This window comes from Oncorhynchus mykiss, chromosome 11 (genome assembly GCF_013265735.2).
Source record: "Oncorhynchus mykiss isolate Arlee chromosome 11, USDA_OmykA_1.1, whole genome shotgun sequence".
Lineage (NCBI taxonomy): Eukaryota > Metazoa > Chordata > Actinopteri > Salmoniformes > Salmonidae > Oncorhynchus > Oncorhynchus mykiss.
The window spans coordinates 65800391-65827683 of NC_048575.1; the positions used below are offsets into that span (position 1 = coordinate 65800391).

The window sequence follows — 27293 nt, forward strand, 5'->3', positions numbered from 1 at the left end:
AAGCCGTGTCTCATATTGCCCGCACAACCACTGGCATATTGAATGTTTCCTCTCCAACCATTGAAGAATCTAACAAAGTAGCCATTTAGTGAGTAGACCTGTACATTTTCTCATTACTGTATGTAGAGTTGATCACAATCACATTACATCAATTATTTTACTCCTTGGACAAACAAATGTTTTGATATTTTGTCTGTGTAGTGTATTTTGTTATTGTTTTTGGTCTCCCCAGTCAAATCCTGTCCTGCCCTCAGTGGAAGAGTTGAGCTCTGCTCCAACACCATCCATCCATCCATGATGAGCCTGTCCTGCACTGAAGCCTATGAACACCTCAACCCCTGTCCTGCACTGAAGTCAAGTCTCTGAACACCTCAACCCCTGTCCTGCACTGAAGTCAAGTCTCTGAACACCTCAACTCATGCCTCATACCCTCATTTAATCACTGCTGTGATCCTTTCCCAACACTGTGTAAGTAACCCTCTCATTCCAATTCCCCATAATATACATGTCTTTATTAAATGCTTTAGGTTAAAACAATTTGTTATTGACGATTATTGAAACACGCGTTGTCTCTGTGCGGTTGCCGCCTATACCATGGGTCTCCCATCCTATTAATTTTTTTTAACAATAACTGCCAGGGTACGATTAAGCAACAAGGCCCCAGGAAGTGTGGTGTATTGGCCATAGAGGTCGACCGATTATGATTTTTCAATGCCGATACTGATTATTGGAGGACCAAAAATTATTGTGTATGTGTGTGTTTGTGTGCTAATGACAATTACAACAGGACTGAAAGAACTCTTATTATAATACATAAATGAAATCAATTTAGTCTCAAATAAATAATGAAACATGTTCAATTTGGTTTAAATAATGCAAAAGCACAGTGTTGGAGAAGAAAGTAAAAGTGCAGTATGTGCTATGTAAGAAAGCTAACATTTAAGTTCCTTGCTCAGAACATGAGAACATATGAAAGCTGGTGGTTCCTTTTAACATGAGTCTTCAATATTCCCAGGTAAGAAGTTTTAGGTTGTAGTTATTATAGGAATTATAGGACTATTTTTCTCTATACCATGTGTATTTCATATACCTTTGACTATTGGAAGTTCTTATAGGCACTATAGTATTGCCAGCCTAATCTCGGGAGTTGGTAGGCTTGAAGTCATAAACAGCGCTGTGCTTCAAGCATTGTGAAGAGCTGCTGGCAAACACAGTGTCATGACGTTGGCCTGGGGGGTAGGTTTATGACAGTCATAAATACCTCTTCCCCCCTGTTTCCTCTCTCTACCCTACTGATGTGACATTTGAAAACCCCTTGGTTAACAGAGATTCTGGGAACATCAGAAAGTGGGGGGAAATTAACTATATTCTGGTAATCTGACCAATTGAACATATACGGTGTTACTTAATGAATATGATGTCAGTTCGGTTGTCATCTGAGACATTCTCATCAATGATAAGATGACATGAACTCTACAGTGGAAAGTCTACACATCAGAGTTATTCGATTCACATGGAATTGTTGTTCAATTTAAATGTTTGAATATACAATTATTGGTGAAGCGATTAAATGTAATTTTAGCTTCCAAATGAGAGATTTGGGTTAGGGCTCTGCTCAATCAGTGGGGCGCCCCTGTGAAGGGACATGGGTTATAAAACTTTTCAAACACGCCCTCCTACGGCCTCCTCCACTTCCTATATAAAGCCTTGGTGACGATATAACCTCCTGTTCCAAGTATGTGAGGTCTGCAGCCTCTGCGTTAAAAGGACTAACATGTCAACTACAGAACTAAGCCAACCTCAGCGTGAGCTTTGGTTGCGAATGGTATGAACTTTGAACTCTTATTCACTACAGAAGTGATACCTCCTAGCCGTTGAGTTAGCCACAGTAGCTGCAAACGCGGGCTAGGAAAGAACAGACAGAGTATCCAGTCTACCACACAACGACGTTACTACCACGTATCCAATTGACCACCAGAGACATTCTTCAAAGGACTGTTTGGCAACACGGCCTTCCATCTACCACCAACCTACCGAAGTGCAGCTCAGAGTAAATATTTATTGCATTTTCCTTTTCCAAATGAGCGGTAATTTAGAATGCATAAGATACTGTATTTACGATAGCACAGCTTCTCCCTTTGTCCCTCAGTCTTCCCGCTCTTTCACTCAAACCCAGCCCCTTTTCTTTTGTGTAACCAGCTGTCATATCTGTTCCGCCCGCTAGGGACGTTTTCCTTTATGACGTAATTTGTCATCAAGGTATGATTCATTATTTGTACATGTAATTCTGTGTGATTAGTAAGGTATTTAGTAAATAAATAATTAAACCTAATTTTATATTGCTGATTCAACTTGTTAGCCAGGGTTCGTGAAGATAACCAAGAATTTACAACTTTCAGATGAGACTGAATTAAGGCGACGATTAATATTGACGGCTATTGATGTAAAATATTACTAGGTCTTTGAGTTTATTCGGAAGATAACAGCTCTATAAACATTATTTTGTGGTGCCCCGACTCTCTAGTTAATTACATTTACATGATTAGTTCAATCAGGTAATATTAATTACGGAGAAAGGATTTTATAGAATAGCATGTCATGTCACTTAACCCGGCATAGCCAAAGACACGACAACAGGAAAGTGCTGTTTGAATGAATGATTACGAGCATGCTGCTGCCTACCACCGCTCAGTCAGACTGCTCTATCAAATATCAAATCAGACTTAATTATAATATAAACACACAAATCCGGAAACTATCATTTAGAAAACAAAACGTTTATTCTTTCAGTGAAATACGGAATCGTTCCGTGTTTTATCAAACGGGTGGCATCCCTAATTCTAAATATTGCTGTTACATTGCACAACTTTCACTGTTATAATTATGTAAAATTCTGGCAAATTAATTATGGTCTTTGTTAGGAAGAAATGGTCTTCACACAGTTTGCAACGAGCCAGGCAGCCCAAACTGCTGCATATACCCTGACTCTGCTTGCACAGAACGCTGGAGAAGTGACACAATTTCCCTAGTTAATATTGCCTGCTAACATATACTTGTGTATTGATTTTTAAGAAAGGCATTGATGTTTATGGTTAGGTATATTGCTTTTTTTTGCGAATGCGCTTGTTAAATCATAACCCATTTGGCGAAGTAGGCTGTGATTCGATGATACACTGCTCAAAAAAATAAAGGGAACACTAAAATAACACATCCTAGATCTGAATTAATGAAATATTCTTATTAAATACTTTTTTCTTTACATAGTTGAATGTGCTGACAACAAAATCACACAAATTATCGATGGAAATCAAATTTATCAACCCATGGAGGTCTGGATTTGGAGTCACACAAAATTAAAGTGGAAAACCACACTACAGGCTGATCCAACTTGTAATGTCCTTAAAACAAGTCAAAATGAGGCTCAGTAGTGTGTGTGGCCTCCACGTGCCTGTATGACCTCCCTACAACGCCTGGGCATGCTCCTGATGAGGTGGCGGATGGTCTCCTGAGGGATCTCCTCCCAGACCTGGACTAAAGCATCTGCCAACTCCTGGACAGTCTGTGGTGGATGGAGCGAGACATGATGTCCCAGATGTGCTCAATTGGATTCAGGTCTGGGGAACGGGCGGGCCAGTCCATAGCATCAATGCCTTTCTCTTGCAAGAACTGCTGACACACTCCAGCCACATGAGGTCTAGTATTGTCTTGCATTAGGAGGAACCCAAGGCCAACCGCACCAGCATATGGTCTCACAAGGGGTCTGAGGATCTCATCTCGGTACCTAATGGCAGTCAGGCTACCTCTGGTGAGCACATGGAGGGCTGTGCGGTGCCCCAAAGAAATGCCACCCCACACCATGACTGACCCACTGCCAAAGCCGGTCATGCTGGAGGATGTTGCAGGCAGCAGAACGTTCTCCACGGCGTCTCCAGACTGTCACGTCTGTCACATGTGCTCAGTGTGAACCTGCTTTCATCTGTGAAGAGCACAAGGCGCCAGTGGCGAATTCGCCAATCTTGGTGTTCTTTGGCAAATGCCAAACGTCCTGCACGGTGTTGGGCTGTAAGCACAACCCCCACCTGTGGACGTCGGATCCTCATACCACCCTCATGGAGTCTGTTTCTGATCGTTTGAGCAGACACATGTACATTTGTGGCCTGCTGGAGGTCATTTTGCAGGGCTCTGGCCGTGCTCCTCCTGCTCCTCCTTGCACAAAGGCGGAGGTAGCGGTCTTGCTGCTGGGTTGTTGCCCTCCTACGGCCTCCTCCACGTCTCCTGATGTACTGGCCTGTTTCCTGGTAGCGCCTCCATGCTCTGGACACTACGCTGACAGACACAGCAAACCTTCTTGCCACAGCTCGCATTGATGTGCCATCCTGGATGAGCTGCACCTCCTTGAGCCACTTGTGTGGGTTGTAGACTCCATCTCATGCTACCACTAGAGTGAAAGCACCACCAGCATTCAAAAGTGACCAAAACATGAGCCAGGAAGCATAGGAACTGAGAAGTGGTCTGTGGTCACCACCTGCAGAACCACTCCTTTATTGGGGGTGTCTTGCTAATTGCCTATAATTTCCACCTGTTGTCTATTCCATTTGCACAACAGCATGTGAAATGTATTGTCAGTCAGTGTTGCTTCCTAAGTGGACAGTTTGATTTCACAGAAGTGTGATTGACTTGTTGAGCAGTGTATATTAACAGGCACCGCATTGATTATATGCAATGCAGGAAGCATTGTTAAACTAGTAATATCATCAACCATGTGTAGTTAACTAGTGATTTTGTTAGATTCATTGTTTTTTATAAGATAAGTTTAATACTAGCTATGAACTTACCTTGACTCCTTGCTGCACTCGTGTAACAGGTGGTCAGCCTGCCACGCAAGTCTCCTCGTGGAGTGCAATGTAATCGGCCATAATTGCTGATTACTAATTTGTTATGAAAACTTGAAATCGGCCCTAATTAATCGGCCATGTCGATTAATTGGCCAATATTCCATGTCTACGGGCTGTTCTTAGGCCCGACCTTAGAAGTGGTATATTGGCCAAAAACCACAAAACTCCTTATTGACAGATTTCCCTAAATAAATTCCGGCACCAAGCAAATTTCAGTTCTGCCGAGCTCAAACTTCAAAGTTCACAAAATTTGGTGCAACTTCCGGCGCATGTTTAATGTGAACACTGAGGCTGTAACCACTTTACCGTTTTAAGTGGCTAAGTACTGTAGGCTACTGTAGCTATTTGATCATAATGTAGGCCTACCAGAGTGGCCTACAATACAAAACAATGTAGAAAATGCGTCACATAAATATTTTCACATGGAAATAGCAGTTATATCATTCAGCCTACAGTAGTAGCCAATGTGTAGTGTTCCATGTAGGCCTACATTCCGTGAGACTTTTGAAAAAAAACATGCAGGGCTTGACATTAACCTGTTTATCCACTTGTCCTTCAGACAAGGAGGTGACTGAACATTTTGTTGTGTTGTTTGATGCAAGAAACCACTTGACAAAATAAAATGCATTATTATTCCCATACCATTATTACAGAGAATCAGACAAATTATGCCACCCTCTGCCTATGGCTACTTAGCTTATTCAAGCCTAGTCTCAAAATACAACACTGCCCCTTTAAGACATAAAAAAACAGCTGTTTACTTGACTCGCTGTAATGGAAATTTAAATATTTGTGCTTGTAACTAATTTATGTGTTCTATTCATGTGCTGTTCTATAAACCAATTTCTCGAATGTCGCCGTGTAAGAATTTTTGGCTAGAAATGTTCACATTTTGTTCTCTTGTTGGAAGCAATCACTCCCACATTTCTGACTACAAATGAGCTATAACTGGGATAATAACTCACTAAATAGCAAAAAAAACAGATACTGGCACTAAGACCACACTCAACCAGCTGTATAAGGCCATAAGCAAACAAGAAAATGCACATCTAGAAGCGGCGCTCCTAGTGGCCGGGGACTTTAATGCAGGCAAACTTAAATCCGTTTTACCTCATTTCTATCAGCATGTCAAATGTGCAACTAGAGGGGAAAAAAACTCTGGACCACCTTTACTTCACACACAGAGACACATACAAAGCTCTCCCTCGCCCTTTATTTGGCAAATATCACCACAGACTGGAACCACACCCCCAAGCCGCAAATCTTGTTTTGCTTAATAAGCAGCCGACCAACAAATGTGGAAGTGATGAGTTCAGCTGTTCTTTAATTTGACAAACTCTTGCAGGGTGACGCCAGGTGCCAAATTCATCAGCCATCATCTAAAGTAATAATAACCCATGTAATAATGAAATACATTTCTGAAATATACCCCTGATCATTCAGTTACATCAATTTCAAAGATTATTTTACTGTGCTTCAGGACAGATGACCTTTTTTAATGGTCAAATCTGACTATATTTCATATTTGGAAACTGCACAAATTACACTTTTGTATTGAATAACCATTCTGAATGACACGCAGGAAAGAAGAAAGACCTGGCTAAATACCATGGAAATATCAATGATGCCTTGACAGTAAAGCAAATTCAGCCAGCCCTTTCAAACTTAACGTAAAGCATTTGAAAGCAGCAAACCTCTTGTCAAAACTGTCAATTTATGGATTGAGGACACAATAGAGGCACTGAAGGGATGCTTTCTGTGCACATAACTTCAGAACTCTTCATAAAATAATAAAGCACAAAGATTAACACAGGCTATGTCCATCTTTTGGTGATGACCAAATATGAAATGACTTAAAGAATAACTGTTTCTGTGATGACTTTGATTGGGTATACTTTGTTTTACAATCTGTAAGCGAGTGTGAACAGGTCAGAGATCGAGAGGTTAGTGCAGTTGACCTTTTCTATACTTATTCTACTGTCAAAACAACAGACTAGAGGAAATCGGTTTCGACTAGCCTGAGGCATTCCACAATTACACCAGAGAAAGTCATAGCCTACAGGTATTTGGTATACATTCCAGAGTTTAGCAACTGTATTTTCTTTATGAAACACAGATTTTTTGGAGTTCACTACTTGGACAGAATATTATCTAGGTGAACCACAATCATATGCTTTAGAATTACACAACTGTATTTTTTTAAATAATAACCACTGTAGGGTCTTTAGAGTTGACTAGATACATACAGCATATCCTCCAGGTCAACACACAGTAGGCGCCACAGTTCAACTACAACAACAAATATACATTGGGTATCATAAGTATTGCATTTCTTAATATTTTATTGTTACAAAGTGGGATTAAAAGAACACTTCTAACATTTATTAGCGATTAATGACAAAACACTAATATACCTTGATTAGATAAGTATTCACCCCCCTGAGTCAATACATGCTAGAAACACATTTGGCATTTATTACAGCTGTGACTTTTCTAGTAGAAATCTGTAGGAGCTTTGCAAACCTGGTTTGTGCAATATTTGGACATTATTCTTTTTAAAAGGTGTTGGGGATCATGGCTAGACAACAATTTCCAAGTATTGCCATAGATTTTCAAGCAGATTTAAGTCAAAACTGTAACTTGGCCACTCAGGAACATTCACTGTCCTCTTGGTAAGCAATTCCAATGTATGATTGGCCTTGTGTTGTAGGCTATTATCTTGCTGAACGGTGAATTCCTCTCCTAGTGTCTGGTGTAAAGCAGACTGAAACAGGTTTTCCTCTAGGATTTTGCCTGTGCTTAGCTCCACCTCATTTCTTTTTATCCTGAAAAACTCCCCAGTCTTTGGTGATGTCACACATACCCATACCATAATGCAGCCACCGTCATGCTTGAAAATAAGGAGGCAGCTACTCAGTGATGTGTCGTATTTTGCCCCGAATATAAGGCTTTGCCAGAAACTGTATTAATTTGCCTTGTTTTTTTGCAGTATTACGTTAGTGCCTTGTTGCATACAGGATGTATGTTTTGGAATATTTCTATTCTGTATATTTGTATTCTTCTTTTCCCTCTGTCATTTGTCATTATTGTATAGTCACTACTGTTGATCCATCCTCAGTTATCTCCCATCGCAGCCATTGAACGACTTAACTGCTCAGGGATGTCACCATTAAAACTGCTTTCTTCCTGTCCCGCAGCACAGTTCAGAATGATGGCTATCTTTTTGATGTTTCTGGGTGGTTTATTGCGTTATCCATAGCATAAGCATTAGCTTGACCATGCATAAAGAGATATGCAATGTCTTAATGTGCTATTGTTACCCATCTACCAATCACTACCCTTCTTTGAGGCATTTGGAAAGCTCCCTGGTCTTTGAAGTTGAATCTGTGCTTGAAATTCAGTATTTGACTGAAGGACCTTACAGTTGTTATACTGTATGCATGGTGGTCAGAGGAATAGATTGTCAACCCCTGTTATTTCATGTAACTTATTATGTGATTTGTTAAGCCAAATGTTATTCTTGAACTAATTTAGCCTAACCTAAACAAAGGGGGTGAATACTTATGCAACGACTATATTTAAGTTATTTCATTTCAATTAATTTGTAAAAATGTGTACAAATTTCTTTTCACTTTGACATTATGGAGTTTTGTTTAGATCAGTGACCAGTAAATCTATTTCAATCCCAATTTGTAATACAAAAAAAACAATTTGAAAGATCCAAGGGGTGTGAATACTTATTATATATGAGCCTTATAAGACCCAGGGTCTTTGGAGTGGAACTCATTCTCCAGGAGTACAGTACATTCCAGAGGTCAGCAGCAAATCAACAACTGTATGAGAGGTATATTACAGTAGGGTCTTGAAGTTGATAAGAAAACATTGCTTCCCTCTGTTGTAGACAGCCCTCTGATGCAAACTGCTGTGAAACCCAGCCTCTCTACCTGTCAGCTATTTATCAGTCCCGATCTCGGCAACAATACAATTTGTATTTCATTCTGAATACCAGCTGCTTCCTTCAGTTGGGCATTATACTGCACACTCTTAGTGTGATTCAGATTAAAGGGATATAACAAGCATACTGTGTAGGTACAGATTGACAGTGTACAGTTGAAGTCGGAAGTTTACATACACATTAGCCAAATACATTTAAACTCAGTTTTTCACAATTCTTGACATTTCATCCTAGTAAAAATTCCCAGTCTTAGGTCAGTTAGGATAACCATTTTATTTTAAGAATGTGAAATGCCAGAAAAATAATAGAGTGATTTATTTCAGCTTTTATTTCTTTCATCACATTCCCAGGGGGTCAGAAGTTTACATAGACTCAATTAGTATTTGGTAGCATTACCTTTGTTTAACTTGGGTCAAACGTTACGGGGAGCCTTCCACAAGCTTCTCACAATAAGTTGTGTGAATCTTGGCCTATTCCTCCTGACAGAGCTGGTGTAACTGAGTCAGGTTTGTAGGCTTCCTTGCTCGCACACACTTTTTCAATTCTGCCCACACATTTTCTCTAGGATTGAGGTCAGGGCTTTGTGATGGCCACTCCAATACCTTGACTTTGTTGTCCTTAAGCCATTTTGCCACAACTTTGGAAGTATGCTTGGGGTCATTGTCCATTTGGAAGACCGATTTGTGTCCAAGCTTTAACTTCCAGACTGATGTCTTGAGATGTTGCTTCAATATATCCACATAATTTTCCTACCTCATGATGCCATCTGTTTTGTGAAGAGCACCAGTCCCTCCTGCAGCAAAGCACCCCCCACAACATGATGCTGCCACCCCCATGCTTCACGGTTGGGATGGTGTTCTTGGGCTTGCAAGCCTCCCCCTTTTTCCTCCAAACATAACGATGGTCATTATGGCCACACAGTTCTAGTTTTGTTTCATCAGACCAGAGGACGTTTTTCCAAAAAGTATGATCTTTGTCCCCATGTGCAGTTGCAAACCGTAGTCTGGCTTTTTTATGGCGGTTTTGGAGCAGTGGCTGCTTCATTGCTGAGCGACCCTTCAGGTTATGTTGATATAGGACATGTTTTACTGTGGATAGAGATACTTCTGTACCTTTTTCCTCCAGCATCTTCACAAGGTCCTTTGCTGTTGTTCTGGAACTGATTTGCACTTTTCGCACCAAAGTACGTTCATCTCTAGGAGACAGAACGCGTCTCCTTCCTGAGCGGTATGATGGCTGCGTGGTCCCATGGTGTTTATACTTGCGTACTATTGTTTGTACAGATGAACGTGGTACCTTCAGACATTTGGAAATTGCTCCCAAGGGTGAACCAGACTTGTGGAGGTCTACACATTTTTTCCTGAGGTCTTGGCTGATTTCTTTTGATTTTCCCATGATGTCAAGCAAAGAGGCACTGAGTTTGAAGGTAGGCCTTGAAATACATCCACAGGTACACCTCCAATTGACTCAAATGATGTCAATTAGCCTATCAGAAGCTTCTAAAGCCATTACATCATTTTCTGGAATTTTCCACGCCGTTTAAAGGCACAGTCAACTTAAGTGTATGTAAACATCTGCCCCACTGGAATTGTGATACAGTGAATTATAAGTGAAATAATCTGTCTGTAAACAATTGTTGGAAGAATTACTTGTGTCATGCACAAAGTAGATGCCCTAACTGACTTGCCAAAACTATAGTTTAAGGAGAAATTTGTGGAGTGGTTGAAAAACAAGTTTTAATGACTCCGACCTAAGTGTATGTATATTTCCGACTTCAACTGTATATGACTAAGTGATGCCCCTCCCTACCTTCAGTCTATTGTCTTCTTGAACGAACACTCGCATTTGTCTTTTCTTACTAGCACTGACTTTGCTGATACTTACTTTGCTGTTGCTATTTACTGAGGAAAATGTTTTGCTTACTATGACTGTGATATGCGGTTGTCTCTCCTACAGTGGGGCAAAAAAGTATTTAGTCAGCCACCAATTGTGCAAGTTCTCCCACTTAAAAAGATGAGAGAGGCCTGTAATTGTCATCATAGGTACACTTCAACTATGACAGACAAAATTAGAAAATATTTTAAAAAATCCAGAAAATCACATTGTAGGATTTTTAATAAATTTATTTGCAAATTATGGTGGAAAATAAGTATTTGGTCACCTACAAACAAGCAAGATTTCTGGCTCTCACAGACCTGTAACTTCTTCTTTAAGAGGCTCCTCTGTCCTCCACTCGTTACCTGTATTAATGGCACCTGTTTGAACTTGTTATCAGTATAAAAGACACCTGTCCACAACCTCAAACAGTCACACTCCAAACTCCACTATGGCCAAGACCAAAGAGCTGTCAAAGGACACCAGAAACAAAATTGTAGACCTGCACCAGGCTGGGAAGACTGAATCTGCAATGGGTAAGCAACTTGGTTTGAAGAAATCAACTGTGGGAGCAATTATTAGGAAATGGAAGACATACAAGACCACTGATAATCTCCCTCGATCTGGGGCTCCACGCAAGATCTCACCCCGTGGGGTCAAAATGATCACAAGAACGGTGAGCAAAAATCCCAGAACCACACGGGGGGACCTAGTGAATGACCTGCAGAGAGCTGGGACCAAAGTAACAAAGCCTACCATCAGTAACACACTACGCCGCCAGGGAATCAAATCCTGCAGTGCCAGATGTGTCCCCCTGCTTAAGCCAGTACATGTCCAGGCCCGTCTGAAGTTTGCTAGAGAGCATTTGGATGATCCAGAAGAAGATTGGGAGAATGTCATATGTTCAGATGAAACCAAAATATAACTTTTTGGTAAAAACTCAACTCGTCGTGCTTGGAGGACAAAGAATGCTGAGTTGCATCCAAAGAACACCATACCTACTGTGAAGCATGGGGGTGAAAACATCATGCCTTGTTGCTGTTTTTCTGCAAAGGGACCAGGACGACTGATCCGTGTAAAGGAAAGAATGAATGGGGCCATGTATTGTGAGATTTTGAGTGAAAACCTCCTTCCATCAGCAAGGGCATTGAAGATGAAACGTGGCTGGGTCTTTCAGAATGACAATGATCCCAAACACACCGCCCGGGCAAAGAAGGAGTGGCTTCGTAAGAAGCATTTCAAGGTCCTTGAGTGGCCTAGCCAGTCTCCAGATCTCAACCCCATAGAAAATCTTTGGAGGGAGTTGAAAGTCCGTGTTGCCCAGCATCAGCCCCAAAACGTCACTGCTCTAGAGGAGATCTGCATGGAGGAATGGGCCAAAATACCAGCAACAGTGTGTGGACCTTGTGAAGACTTACAGAAAACGTTTGACCTCTGTCATTGCCAACAAAGAGTATATAACAAAGTATTGCGATAAACTTTTGTTATTAACCCAATATGTATTTTCTACCATAATTTGCAAATAAATTCATTAAAAATCCATACAATGTGAATTTCTGGATTTTTTTTCTCATTTTGTCTGTCATAGTTGAAGTGTACCTACGATGAAATTTACAGGCCTCTCTCATCTTTTTAAGTGGGAGAACTTGCACAATTGGTGGTTGACAATATTTTTTTGCCCCACTGTAGCTATCTTAAGATAGATGCACTAACTGTAAGACCCTCTGGATAAGGGCGTCTGGGTATTTCCACCAATTAAGTGCCTTTTGAGTCGTGTAACTTGATGAATATTGTATTCATTTATTTCACCTAATTGTAATATTCTTTCATAAAGAGCACGTTTTAATATTAAGTTGAACAAGTTTTCTTGTCTCAAAGTTACTGGTTCCTATTAAGTGTATGGGGGAGGAGAATGAGCAGGGTATGGGGGAGGAGAATGAGCAGGGTATCTTTACATTTTTATCCTGTATTATTTACAATGATTAAAAAAGTGTAGTGATTTGGTGGATTAGGGTTTTTGCTGACATTTTTTATACAGTGTTTTGTTTTCGGATAATACTGTAGTATTTACAGGTCAATTCTACAGTATACTACAACATTCTATATTAATACTACACATGATCGTGGGATATTAGTGTATAGAATTTTACAGTATACTACAGTTGACTATATAGTTCTACACGTTAGTATTCATTAGTAAACTGTAGTATTTTTTTTCCATGTAGGTTGACCAAGGAATCATACAGATGTTGTATGTGTAGGGGACAGAGGAAGGGTTAGTCATTAAAAAATTGTCAACCCCTATTATTTGACCCAGTGAGGCCAAATTATGTCATTTGTTATGCCACATTTTTCTCCTGAACTAATTTAGGCTTGCCTAAACTATTTTTTATTAAATGTTTTATTTAACCTTTATTTACCTAGGCAAGTCAATTAAGAACAAATTCTTATTTACAATGTCTGCCTACCTGGGTACAGTGGGTTAACTACCTTGTTCAGGAGCAGAACAACTTTTTACTTTGTACTTTGCTAGCTCGGGGATTCGATTCAGCAACCTTTCAGTTACTGGCCCAACGCTTTAACCACTAGGCTCCCTGCCGCCTCACAAAGGGGCGGAATCCTTTAAAAGAAAAAAAAAAGATTTTTTTAATGAACTTGTAAAAATATGTATGAATTTTCTTTTCACTTTGACAATGTGGAGTGTTTTGTGTAGGTAAATTACAAAAAAAATGTAATCTCTTTAAATTAGGGATGCACAATATATCGGTGAACATATCAGAATCGGCCGATATTAGCTAAAAATGCCAACATCGGTATCAGCCGATGTCTAGTTTAACGCAGATGTCAAAAACGAATGTCAAAGCTACCGTGCATACCTATATAACATTAAAATGTTGCGCTACACGTGCAACATAGCATTCTTAACCTAGCCCACCCAATGTCTGTTGTGTGGATCGAGCAGTCATTTGAAAGAGTAAGAACATTTCAGCGAGACAACTCAAAGGTGAAATCCATGAAAGCCAAGATAATGGAATGCATTGCCCTTCGTTGTGGGTGATGTTGGCTTTCGCCGACTGGTCGAGCACTGGTGCACACTACCAAGTGCGCTATTTTCTGATGTTGCCCTACCGGAGCTACATGACATGCATACTATGGAACGCCGTTTGGGTCTTTGCGTGTCAAAAAAGATACAGTAGCACTGTCAAAGCTGTACAAAAAAGTCTGCAAACAAGCAAATGCCGACCACGAAAGATGTGTTTACAATACCGCATTGGTAGTAAAGCATAATTTGTTCGACCGCAACTTCCTGGAGTAGCTAGTTTTAGCTTGGTACCTAGCTAGCACCAATACAACCAGTCTGAAAACAATGACCAGTATTAACTGCAGTAATTTTCATTATTCTTAGCAATGATTTAGGAGTCCTTGTGAGTAAGTATTAGCTAGGTTGCCACTTGTTGTTCGCCTGTTGAAATTGAACTTCAGTTCATGAAAATAAATATCTAGCCAGCTACTTAACCCTGTTGCCCAACGTTATAAGCAGCCAGCTAGGTTCATCTGGCTGGTGAGGCTCGACCGGACTGGGTTATGTGTTGTGAAGTTAGCCACAATAAGGATTAGGCACAATAGCGGAATTTGCGGTTTGCCTTCAAAATAAAACTGTCATTGCCAGTGATGCAAATTAATAGAAATAGTAGAATTATGGCATACTCTTATTTTGAAGGCTAACGGCAATGTCCACTATTGTGGCTAGCTTCACATAGATGGGTCCGACCACCATTAATCAAATAAGAACTGTCTTATAAATTAGGTTTATTTTAGATGGTGACACCAAGCCATATAGTTAGCTAGCTTACTATATAGCTACTGAAACAGATTGACATTTTGCTATGCTTTTGGGGAAGAACATTGTTTTTTAAAATGTATTTAAGTAGGCAAGTCAGTTAAGAACAAATTCTCATTTACAATGACGGCCTAGGAACAGTGAGTTAACTGCCTTGTAGAAGGACAGATTTTTACCTTGTCAGCTCGGGGATTCGATCTAGCAACCTTTCAGTTACTGGCCCAATGCTCTAACCACTAGGCTACCTGCCGCCACTGTTTGCATCCATGAGCTAGCTAGCTTTTTTTTATGACCAGCACTGTAGGTGCGTGAAACAACTTTACCAGCATCATTGCATACGTATCAATGAATCGTTTTGACATATGAAATATGAGTGCTAGTGTAATCAATGTTTAATAACTACGTAAGAAATGTATGAATGCGTTAAATTACGTGACTTGCAGTCATATTCAGGTCCTGATAGGTCATGACATGTCAAATAGAGTATATTTTTTTGACATGCAAAGACCCAAACGGCGTTCCATAGAAATCCTTGTTGATAATGAAATGACTGATCAAATGAACAACAAAACAGCAGAGCAAGTAAGTGAAAGAAATGGGTTTTGATTATGTTTTACTGGTAATGGGGACATACGTAAATGCCAACAAAATAACTTTTTGGTCAGTGTGTGTGTGAGACCTTTTATTTAACGAGACAAGTCAGTTCAGAACCAATTGTTATTTACAATGACGGTGATGCAGACGAAGCAGGGCCAATTGTGCGCCACCCTATGGGATCCCAATCACAGCCGAATGTGTTACAGCCTGGATTCGAACCAAGGACTGTTATGCGTGTGTGTGTGTGTGTGTGTGTGTGTGTGTGTGTGTGTGTTAACTATTTAATTGAACTAAAATGCATAAAAGGTTGCTAAAATTTTAAATATCGGTATCGTTTTTTGGGGGGCAAGGAAAATATTGGATATCGGTATCGACCAAAAATGTCATATCGGTGCATCACTACTTTCAATCCCTTTGACGCAAAAAAAAGTTTTAAATAAATAAATATAATGGGGGTGAATACTTATGATTGTCACGTTCTGACCTTAGTTCCTTTATTTTGTATTTGTGTTAGTATGGTCAGGGCGTGAGTTGGGGTGGGCAGTCTGTTTGTTTTTCTAGGTTGTGTTTGCGTTTGGCCTGGTATGGTTCTCAATCAGAGGCAGGTGTCGTTAGTTGTCTCTGATTGAGAATCATACTTAGGTAGCCTTTTCCCACCTGTGTTTTGTGGGCGAATGTTTTCTGTATGTCACCTTTCAGAACTGTTTCGTTTCATTCGCCGTTGTTATTTAGTTTAGTGTTCTGTTGAATAAATTAACCACGCTGCATATTGGTCCGATCTCTCCTACTCCTCCTCATCCGAGGACGACGAACGTTACAATGATACCCACTGTTTAGGCCTACTTTATGAGACCCAGGGTCTTTAGAGTGGATGCCATGTTCTCCAGGAGTACAGTACACTACGTTCCAGAGGTCAGCAACAAGTCAACCACTGTATTTTGTATGAGAGGTACAGTATTTTGCAGTAGGGCTATGGAATTACGCTTTGACTCAAATCCATTGATTTCAGTGTTGAACAAACCATATTCTTTGCACAAGAACTACTTGTGTCCACTAAAAAATTTACAAAAACTTATTTAGTGGAAGAACTGTGCAGACACAAACTTTGTTAAAGGAATTACGATATTCTCTCAGGTTTTAATGCGACCACGTTTTTCAGAAACTCTGTTAAATATCTGTCCCGAATTACAATTCAAAGATGTCTGCAGAAAGACTGGGGTGTCAGCTATGACATGACACCTTAAGTTTGAACAAATCTATTTTGGTTACAGTAAGTGAAGTGGATTTACACCCGGTAATGGAATGAAATCAATGGGTGCCTGATCTGTACTATACAGAAATGCATAATTATGGATATGAATGTCATTCTCCCGATGTCTCACAAGTTTGGACAGTGCAGCAGAGTACAGTAAAGTAGAGCATAGCAGTACACTAGAGTACAGTACAAATACTCTACTGTACTATACTACATTTCTTTGCTATACTCTTTTACTGTATTGTATTGGACTTTACCATTGTACTGGACTGTACTCTACTGTGCTCTACTCACTGTACTGTGCTATCCAAACTTATGAAACATACATCTATGATAGGTTCAGATTTGGTCCAGTCTGGTCTGTCTGTGGACATTAACATCAAGGCCAAGGTGGACTGACCAAATTTCAACCACTTTTCAACACCCATGGAAGTCCGGTGTCGGTTGGTGTTCAGTGGCTGAGGATGCTGGTTAAAGAAAATGGAAAGTGAGGGGACACATGTGTAGGTGGCAGTAAGAGCTGGGAGAGGTGACAGTAAGTAGAGGGAGATAAAGGAAGAGAGAGAGACTGGGAGGGTGTGATTGTCCAGATTTGTCACATTCTTGGTTTGACCACCAGACGACAGAAAGAAAGAACAGCTTTCCGCTGAACATAACAGTATGCCGGTGGAAGGGAGGATTTTAGCAGGTGACAACTGTGGCTTGTAACTTATGATTTCCCATTTTTGCTAATTCAGCTGCAGTAAATCCCTTAGATTTGTACTACTAAATAATTCATTTAAAAAAATATATCAGTAAAATCACTAACTAATTGGTAGGTTTTCCATTACTTGTTACTTCTGTGAACTTTCATTATCCTCCCTCCACATTAGGGAGACAAATGTGAAAATATCTTAGATATGTGGGTTTTTGGTAATGGAATTACATGAGGGTTCTTAGGAAATGTCTACCAGGCAATATTTCTTATACTTACAGAAGGGAAATAATTTCTCCCCCCCCCCCCCCCCCCTTAAGAGTGTTGATGTTAGTTGGCAGGAGTCTTTACGTCAACATTGTGTTGTGATGTATTTCTGGTAGCTTTTAAGAATTTTTTCCTAAGACATCTTTTCCGTCTGTTTGACCAGAAATCAAAGCCTTTACTTATGCCTAATTTCAAAGATGGAAAATGGTTGAAAAATGTATCTATGCCTTCATTTCCCATAAAATATAGATTCTTAGCTTTCATTTGACATCCAATTTGTTATGCTCCTATCACATGTTGGTGCTCATGGATCCTTTTACATGGAAATGCCCAGTAGGGTCTGATAAGAAGTTGATAAGAAAACATTGCTTCCCTCTGTTGTAGACATCCCTCTGATACAAACTGCTGGGAAAGTCAACCTCTCCACCTGTAGGCAATTTATCAGTCCCCATCCCAGCAACAATACAATTTGTGTTTCATTCAGAATACCAGCTGCTTCCTTCAGATAGGCATTATACTGCACACTCTTAGTGTGATTCAGGTTAAAGAGATGTAACAAGCATACTGTGTAGGTACAGATTGACAGTGTGTATGACTAAGTGATGCCCCTCCCTACCTTCAGTCTATTGTCTTCTTGAACAAACACTATCATTTGTCTTTTCTTACTAGCACTCACTTTTCTGATAGCTACTTATGAGGAACATTCTCCCTCACTTCAAGTTCAAGAGTTAATTGGAGCGTCGGCCACACTGCCTTAATATCATAGGCTTGCAGTAGCTAAAGATGAATAATAGCCACACCAAACGTTCACAAACGTTTTTCAACTTTATTAGGGTAATATCAAAAGTACAGTGCCTTGCGAAAGTATTTGGCCCCCTTGAACTTTGCGACCTTTTGCCACATTTCAGGCTTCAAACATAAAGATATAAAACTGTATTTTTTTGTGAGGAATCAACAACAAGTGGGACACAATCATGAAGTGGAACGACATTTATTGGATATTTCAAACTTTTTTAACAAATCAAAAACTGAAAAATTGGGCGTGCAAAATTATTCAGCCCCTTTACTTTCAGTGCAGCAAACTCTCTCCAGAAGTTCAGTGAGGATCTCTGAATGATCCAATGTTGACCTAAATGACTAATGATGATAAATACAATCCACCTGTGTGTAATCAAGTCTGAATGCACCTGCACTGTGATAGTCTCAGAGGTCCGTTAAAAGCGCAGAGAGCATCATGAAGAACAAGGAACACACCAGGCAGGTCCGAGATACTGTTGTGAAGAAGTTTAAAGCCGGATTTGGATACAAAAAGATTTCCCAAGCTTTAAACATCCCAAGGAGCACTGTGCAAGCGATAATATTGAAATGGAAGGAGTATCAGACCACTGCAAATCTACCAAGACCTGGCCATCCCTCTAAACTTTCAGCTCATAGAAGGAGAAGACTGATCAGAGATGCAGCCAAGAGGCCCATGATCACTCTGAATGAACTGCAGAGATCTACAGCTGAGGTGGGAGACTCTGTCCATAGGACAACAATCAGTCGTATATTGCACAAATCTGGCCTTTATGGAAGAGTGGCAAGAAGAAAGCCATTTCTTAAAGATATCCATAAAAAGTGTTGTTTAAAGTTTGCCACAAGCCACCTGGGAGACACACCAAACATGTGGAAGAAGGTGCTCTGGTCAGATGAAACCAAAATTCAACTTTTTGGCAACAATGCAAAACGTTATGTTTGGTGTAAAAGCAACACAGCTGAACACACCATCCCCACTGTCAAACATGGTGGTGGCAGCATCATGGTTTGGGCCTGCTTTTCTTCAGCAGGGACAGGGAAGATGGATGGAGCCAAATACAGGACCATTCTGGAAGAAAACCTGATGGAGTCTGCAAAAGACCTGAGACTGGGACGGAGATTTGTCTTCCAACAAGACAATGATCCAAAACATAAAGCAAAATCTACAATGGAATGGTTCAAAAATAAACATATCCAGGTGTTAGAATGGCCAAGTCAAAGTCCAGACCTGAATCCAATCGAGAATCTGTGGAAAGAACTGAAAACTGCTGTTCACAAATGCTCTCCATCCAACCTCACTGAGCTCGAGCTGTTTTGCAAGGAGGAATGGGGAAAAAAATCAGTCTCTCGAGGTGCAAAAATGATAGAGACATACCCCACGCGACTTACAGCTGTAATCGCAGCAAAAGGTGGCGCTACAAAGTATTAACTTAAGGGGGCTGAATAATTTTGCACGCCCAATTTTTCCGTTTTTGATTTGTTAAAAAAGTTTGAAATATCCAATAAATGTCGTTCCACTTCATGATTGTATCCCACTTGTTGTTGATTCTTCACAAAAAAATACAGTTTTATATCTTTATGTTTGAAGCCTGAAATGTGGCAAAAGGTCGCAAAGTTCAAGGGGGCCGAATACTTTTGCAAGGCACTGTAAGTCAAGCTATTGTTTATAGGGGAAATACAAGCAATATTGTGGCAAACACACCATTACAGTTGGAACTTAATTTTGCCAAAGAACATGGCTCAACAGAATGAAACCAAACACTTTCAAACTGGTTTAAACCTTCACAAAACTTTTGACAGAAATAGGCTGTTATTTATTTTACAACAGACCTCAAACTAAATATGGAGCACACAATTAAAAAGACAGATCTAATTTAATTTAGCCAATGAATATGTCTCAACAGAATTAAGCAAAACAGGTTTTGCATATTGAAAGAACTGGTTTAGATTAACAAATAGGCCTACAATGATAACAATGGTATACAATAATAATAGGGAGTTGCATAGTAGCCTGCATTCTCAGGTTATTCCACTACATCCATTAAAACTTACATTAAATTCCCCTTGTAGGCTTTTCACTTGCCATGCATACTTTTTTTCCTCTAACTTTTTGTTTTACTTCAATGAAAAAAGCCTCCATCTTCGCAATCAAAAGTAGCCTAGGTCAAGGCTCCTCTTTTGCTCTCTCCTCAGCATCAAGTGCACACAAGGTGTGAGAAAATGCTGCTGAAGTGCGAATTCGGGGTGTGGGCTATGATAGACAGCCTCTCTTGGACAAGTTGGCCTGATACAATTTGATTTATGGGCTTAAAACAAAAAATTTTGGCCAAATGCCGACAATTACAAGCTAAGGGAAACCCTGGAGCATTTTCCAATCAGTTATCTTTCCATCAAATTGACTGTGTGTAAATATGTAGTACACATAAAAATACAGTTTGCGGTTAAATTCCCATGTACCCAATAACAAATACAACATAAATGGGTTTCCATTGCATTTTCAACTCTAGGCATACTGATGGTTTTGTCACAAGATTATTTGTCAAATTTATTTGACAAATTTTTATTTGTCAAATGGCAGCCAAGCATCGATCATCATGTCACCAGAATAAGACCCTCAATATTTATCGACAGGAGCATCAACCTCCTCACTGTGCACTTTCACCATCATGTGAAGTTCATCATAACTTATTTCATTTGTAGACTGCATTCTTTGATGTGTTGACATTTTATCAGACATGTATGCTACTTTACTCGCATAAAAAGGTTGGATGGAAACCTGGTTAATGTCAAGCCATTTTGTACTGGGTCTGTGTTAGTACTGGCTGGATGTGGATCAACTGAGTCTGTGCTTGTACTGGCTGATGATCCAGCATCTCCTCTGCTGACAAACTTAAGCATAGCACCTGTATATTATAGATAACAATACTATTATTAATTTATCAGCTGCATTAGGCCATTCAAACGGTCTTCCCCAGATTTCCTTTTATACATTTTCAAATATAAAATACTACAGTATTTATACTATGGCTTGGCTGAATACTTGGTTATTTACTGAGAGATCAGCATCCATATGCCCAGCTAATCAACATTTCAAATTCAATATATAAATCAATAGTCAATGTCAATCCATTGCTTTCCATCTTGCATTAGTCCAGAGTTGTAACTAAACCTTGACTGAGAGACTAGATAATCATTGTCTTGTTTTGAAATTGTGCGCCTATGAGGAGTGTCATCACGCCCGTATATTGTCTGGACTGGTCCCCACAGAGGTTGCTATTGGAAAGCCCGAGTTTAATTTTGTGCACACACATATTTATCAAATGTAATAAATAGTTGTGTTTCCCTCTCTTTTGTCAGGCACCAAGTAACTGAACACACCCCTGGAAGTGGCTGGTAAACAAGCAAGACACAGACCGACCAAGAGATGCACTGCCCAGCTAGGTTACCAAGACAGACAGACTAGAGAGAGATGCACTGCAAGCTAGCACATCAACTTTACTGTTATTTGCTGACATCAAACTTGGAGAGAACACAAGTTTACCTGATTGCTGTTCCCGCAATTCACTTTCATGGTGTTTTTTTTCTCTCTTTTCGTGGCCAGAAGGATGGTTCCGCTTCATCCTCTCATCGAAGTTGTAAACATTGATACCCGCACAACTTCCGTAGTGAGCATATAGGCAGCAGCAGAGCCCGGCGGCCCTATCAGCTATTCCGATTTGTTCATGTCGGTTCATATAAAAAGTGTATGCAGCTTAGAATGTTTTTGTGTGATATGATTGCTATTTAGCCTATTGCAGATCTGGACAAATTAGTATGACATCCTGGCATTTAAACTATATTTTTTAAAAATTACATTTCACATACTATAAAAGGTTATATTTTCGCATACACTAAATGTCTACTATTTAGAATGCAAGTATACTGTAGGTATTTGATTACGGACACAACCTCTATATATGTCAGGCCAGGGTCAGCAATGCTTGCGTTCTTCTGGTTTGACGTTGCATGCGTCTACCAATGGTTGCGTGCCATATCATCGACTGTGCAGTCGGGCACCAGATTGCGACAGCATATGTGGTTAGCGGATAGGTAAAACACCTATCCAGGTGTTGTAAGATCTGGCATACGGCATCAACGTCAGAGCAGGGGAACACAAACAATATGTTCACTGTTTTCCGTGGCCTTCTAGTATGCTGTTTCAGGAAGGTACAGTATGTATCTGTGCAAAAGGCAATGACAGAAAAAATGTCAGGTTAAGGTCACTTATTATAAATGTCTCTCATTGTACAATTCTTTGAGAGCATAAAATGGCTATGTTAACAAAGACAGCCAAATTCTGATATTTTGCACAATTATTGTCAAAATAGCAATTAGCGGGGGGAAAAAATTGCATAATTGGGCTGCCTGTGTAAACGCAGCCATAGAGAGCATGTAATGATCATTGTACACGACTCCGTCAAGGATGCAATATGAACTGAAGGATCGATGAGTCTAAGGGGAAGTGGTTGTGGTCTTGGAAATCATTTTGAAAAGTAAACTTTCCCAGATGTCAAATGCAACCATAAAGCTGCCTCAGTAAATGGGTTTAAAACTTTACTGTGACATTTTTCTTGCCTTATCTAATGTTTTATTCAAAATGGGCATGGCATTACTGCTCCATTATACCCACCATGTCCTTTCCTATGAGTGCCCACTAGCTTTGATTATATTTTTCTGAGAACTCAATTCTACAGCATCATGTCTAAAATAAGTACCAAGTAAAATAAAAAAGTTTTCAATAGATGGCATGAAAACATTTAAATGTACCGATATTGCGTGAAGAAATAGTCATGGTGACAATTAGAATGATTCCAACTGAATGTCTCATTTAATTGGAGATAGATTGACGTGTCTACTGTACAGTACACATTTACTTAACAATATTCTCACAAACCACTTAGCACACAATTTTCTATGATTGAATCACTATCTTCACATTTCCCAAGAGATATTACAGAAATGAACTGAGTATTTGTCAACTGAGAGACAAGACGGTAATTCAGAAAGCCAATGAACATAACAATCAAGATGATGTCAAACTGACGCTGAACTAGAAGAGATTAATTAAAGAGATAACTCTAATAAATTGATTAAAGAAAAGTAGGATACAACTGAACTCAAGATCGGCCACGTTTAGACCCTGGACTAACTTAACTGTGTTAAGGCTGGTCCCATGATGGTGGTTATCGACTTGGCTGCTGTCCTGCTGTCTTAGAATAACCTCACAATCAACAATAGGAAAGATGGGTCGTGGCTGGGTCTTCCAGCATGACAATGACCTGAAACACACAGCCAGGGCAATTAAGGAGTGGCTCCGTAAGAAGCATCTCAAGGTCCTTGAGTGGCCTAGCCAGTCTCCAGACCTGAACCCAATAGAAAATCTTTGGAGGGAGCTGAAAATCTGTATTGCCCAGCGACAGCCCTGAAACCTGAAGGATCTGGAGAAGGTCTGTATGGAGGAGTGGGCCAAAATCCCTGCAGTGTGTGCAAACCTGGTCAGGAACTACAGGAAACTTATGGTCCCTGTAATTGCAAAAAGTTCTGCTTTTCTGATGTATCAAATTCTTATGTCATGCAATAAAATGCAGATGAATTACTTAAAAATCATAATGTGATTTTCTGGATGTTTGTTTTAGATTCCGTCTCTCACAGTTGAAGTGTACCTATGATAGAAATGACAGACCTCTACATGCTTTGTAAGTAGGAACACTGCCAATTTTGCAGGTTATCAAATACTTTTTCTCCTTACTGTATATTATATCACTATGTCATCACCCACAGCCTTTTATCCACTACAGGTCAATTTGATGGAAACACATCTCTGGTGGGAAAATGTGAGCCTTGTTTTGATGAATATTCACGTAAAAATCTGTTTCCAATTGGATGGAAACCAAGCTAATGACCATGTTTCCATCTATAGTTATGTGGGTAAACTCATTATGTATAAAATAAAAATCACGACACCTGTGATGGAGACAGGAATTTTCAGTACAGTTTATAAATGCCAACAGAGACTTTGTTTGTTTGACATGGTCAGATCCTTTTCCGTCTGTAAAATATTTTTGGAGAGAAATGGAGGTGTAAATGCCTTTATGCGCAAATATTGCTATAATAACCATCGTATTGAAGTACACTTGGGAGCCATGTGATGATACAGTATGGTGTGTGTGGTCCTCCCATTACGACTTGGGAAACCATGTAGTTTATTAGGCTACAGATTAAATAACTTATGAACTTCACAGGGTGGGGAAATTGCACAGTGATCTTGATGCACCTTTCCAATAAATATCGAGTGTCTGACTTTGGTGACATGATGATCGATGCTTGGCTGCCATTTGACAAATACAAATATTATTGTTCTTACCCATAGTTATCACATAATTTAGGCTATACCGCACTGTATCTGCGAGCTATTGACTAGAGCGCACGTGCCAACACTAGTGGGCACATTTGCTATAACTACGCAACATTTTTTTTGTGACAAAACCACCAGTAGGCCTAGAGCTCAAAATGCGATGGAAACATGTCATGGAAATTCTACACAGGGACACGCGAAATCAATCTTCAATTAATCATTGTTTATTAACAGTTAACTGTAGAGGCACCATAGCACATATCTGTTAGGAGCTCTCTCGGGGCAGTCCCGTTTAGATCTCTTATACTGCTTACAGGCGTGATTTAGCTTATTCATCATTCATAATTAATTAATCATTAACGCTTGGTTCATGCATGTGACTGACCAATACGTCATGAGGCTTCTTCTCTCCAAGCTGAGACCTTGAAACTGAGAGAATTTCGTTCTCAAAAAAAGGTTCTGGGCTTACTGCCAAATTGAAAACACTGAACGAATCCCCACTAGTCAGTCACTCGCATGAACACAGAAATGTGTTATTAGAAAAGCACAAACAGTACAAAGACATTGGTTATTATAAAAGCACAAACATAAAATGTTCCATCACAAACCCATTTAACTTATATTTTATTATTTTTAAACACAGTTATTTTTAAATGTATTTAGGCACAGACTTTTATCTGCAACAAGTCAATTTGGTGGAAACGAAAATGTGCATATGCTGATTTTAGACATTCGTATGAAATGTGTCACCAATTGGATGAAAACCTAGCTATAGACACCCTAAAGACTGCACTAGTCCAGTGTCACTTTGATTATGCCCCCACCCCCTCATACTCATCTGGAGATAGCCAGTTTAGCTGCTTAAAATGCTCAATCTGTGGGGCGAAAAAAGTATCATTAATTAACATGGTCTGGTCCACAGAATTTTCATGGACTCAGCCCCCAGGTACCTATCTAACTATTTTACATTTGTTAGAGATGTCCACCAGCATAATACCAGAGCCAGAGACTCTAATATTCACTCTTTTAAATGTAAGACTTTATCTGGTAAGAAATTGTGTTTATCTACAGGCGCTGTTGAGTGGAACAAAACTACCATAGCAACTCAAAGCCATACCAACCATAACCACTTTATTTCTGTAATGTGTCTATCTATGTAATTTCATATGTATTTATGTAAAAAATAGGGACTACAATGGAAATAAGTCCCCGACTTTATTGTGCAATCCCGGTCACTTTTAAAAATCACATACAATTATTATCTGTAAGGTCCCCCAATCGAGCAGGGCATTTCAAACACAGATTCAACAACTTAGACCAGGGAGGTTTTCCAATGCCTCACAAAGAAGATCACCTATTGGTAGATGGGTAAAAAAATATCCTTTTGATCATGGGGAAGTTATTAATTACACATTGGATGGTGAATTAAAACACCCTGTCACTACATAGATACAAGCGTCCTTCCTAATTCAGTTGCCTGAGAGGAAGGAAACCGCTCTGTAAAACCATTAGAGTTTAATTCATGGCTGTGATTGGAGAAAACTGAGGATGGATCAATAACATTATAGTTACTTCACAATACTAACCCAATTGACAGAGTGAAAAGAAGGAAGCCTGTACAGAATAAAAATATTACAAAACGTGCATCCTGTTTACACTAAAATAATGTGGAAAATAAATTAACTTTTTGTCCTGAATACAAAGTGTATGTTTTGGGCAAATCCAATACAACACATTACTTTGTACAATTCTCCATATGTTCAAGAATAGTTGTGACTGCATCATGTTATGTGTACGGTTGTAATTGTTCAGAACTGAGAAGTTTTTCAGGATAAAAATAAATGGAATGGAGCTAATCACAGGCAAAACCTAAAGGGAAAACCTGGTTCAGTCTGCTTTCCAGCAAACACTGGGAGATTAATTTACCTTTCAGCAGGGCAGTAACCTACAACCCAAGATGAAATATACACTGGAGTTACTTACCAAGAATACATTGAATGTTCCTGAGTGGCTGAGTTGTCTTGCAATGATCAACAACCTATTTGACAGAGCTTGAGGAATTTTTGAAAGAATAATTGGCAAATTTTTCACAATCCAGGTGTGGAAAGCTCTTAGAGACTTACCCAGAAAGACTCACAGCTGTAATTGCTGCCAAAGATGCTTTTACAACGTGTTGACTCAGTGGTGTGAATACTTATTTAAGTGAGATATTTCTGTATATAACTTTCAATAAATTAGCAACATTTAATAAAAAACATGTTTTCACTTAGTCATTATGGGGTATTTATTGTGTGTAGAGGGGTGAGAGAATTTTTATTTAATCCATTTTTTATTCAGGCTGTAACACAACAAAATGTGTAATAAGTCCAGGTGTATGAATACTTTCTGAAAGTCATTGTTTTTAACTGACAAAACCCAAACTGTGCAGCGTCCATTTGATGAATGGAAAGAGAAATCGTTATAAAACACCAAAAGGTTTCATGACAAGCCAAGCCTTCAATACTGGTTAGGCCTATAAGGTATGGATGGATGTATTTTCTGTTTGTCGAGATTGACATAGTCATAGTATATTTATTTAGGTGTTGAAAAGGCAAACCATGATATCGAAACACCCAAAGTCGGTATGCTTTGTTAATTGGTTGTGTGGTACATTGGCACACAAACCTATTGGTGGAAAATGTGTTGCATATATTTTATAGAACTATAAATATGGCATCAAAATGTT

At 39.5% G+C, this 27293-nt stretch overlaps 1 protein-coding gene across 3 annotated transcripts in view; it reads left to right on the forward strand.

Annotated features, from left to right (window-relative positions):
- The window catches only part of LOC110536247 (neuropeptide FF receptor 1), a 73141-nt gene that overhangs the window by 15081 nt on the left and 30767 nt on the right, over positions 1-27293 (forward strand). Inside the window, exons 4-5 of one of the 3 annotated variants that reach the window (XR_005034719.1) lie at positions 255-468; positions 21532-23033. The gene's annotated coding sequence lies outside the window, so the exon portion shown is untranslated. Of the gene's footprint in view, positions 1-232; positions 469-21531; positions 23034-27293 lie in introns of those variants that run through there. The other 2 variants (XR_002475390.2, XM_036936147.1) reach the window with 2 other exon arrangements.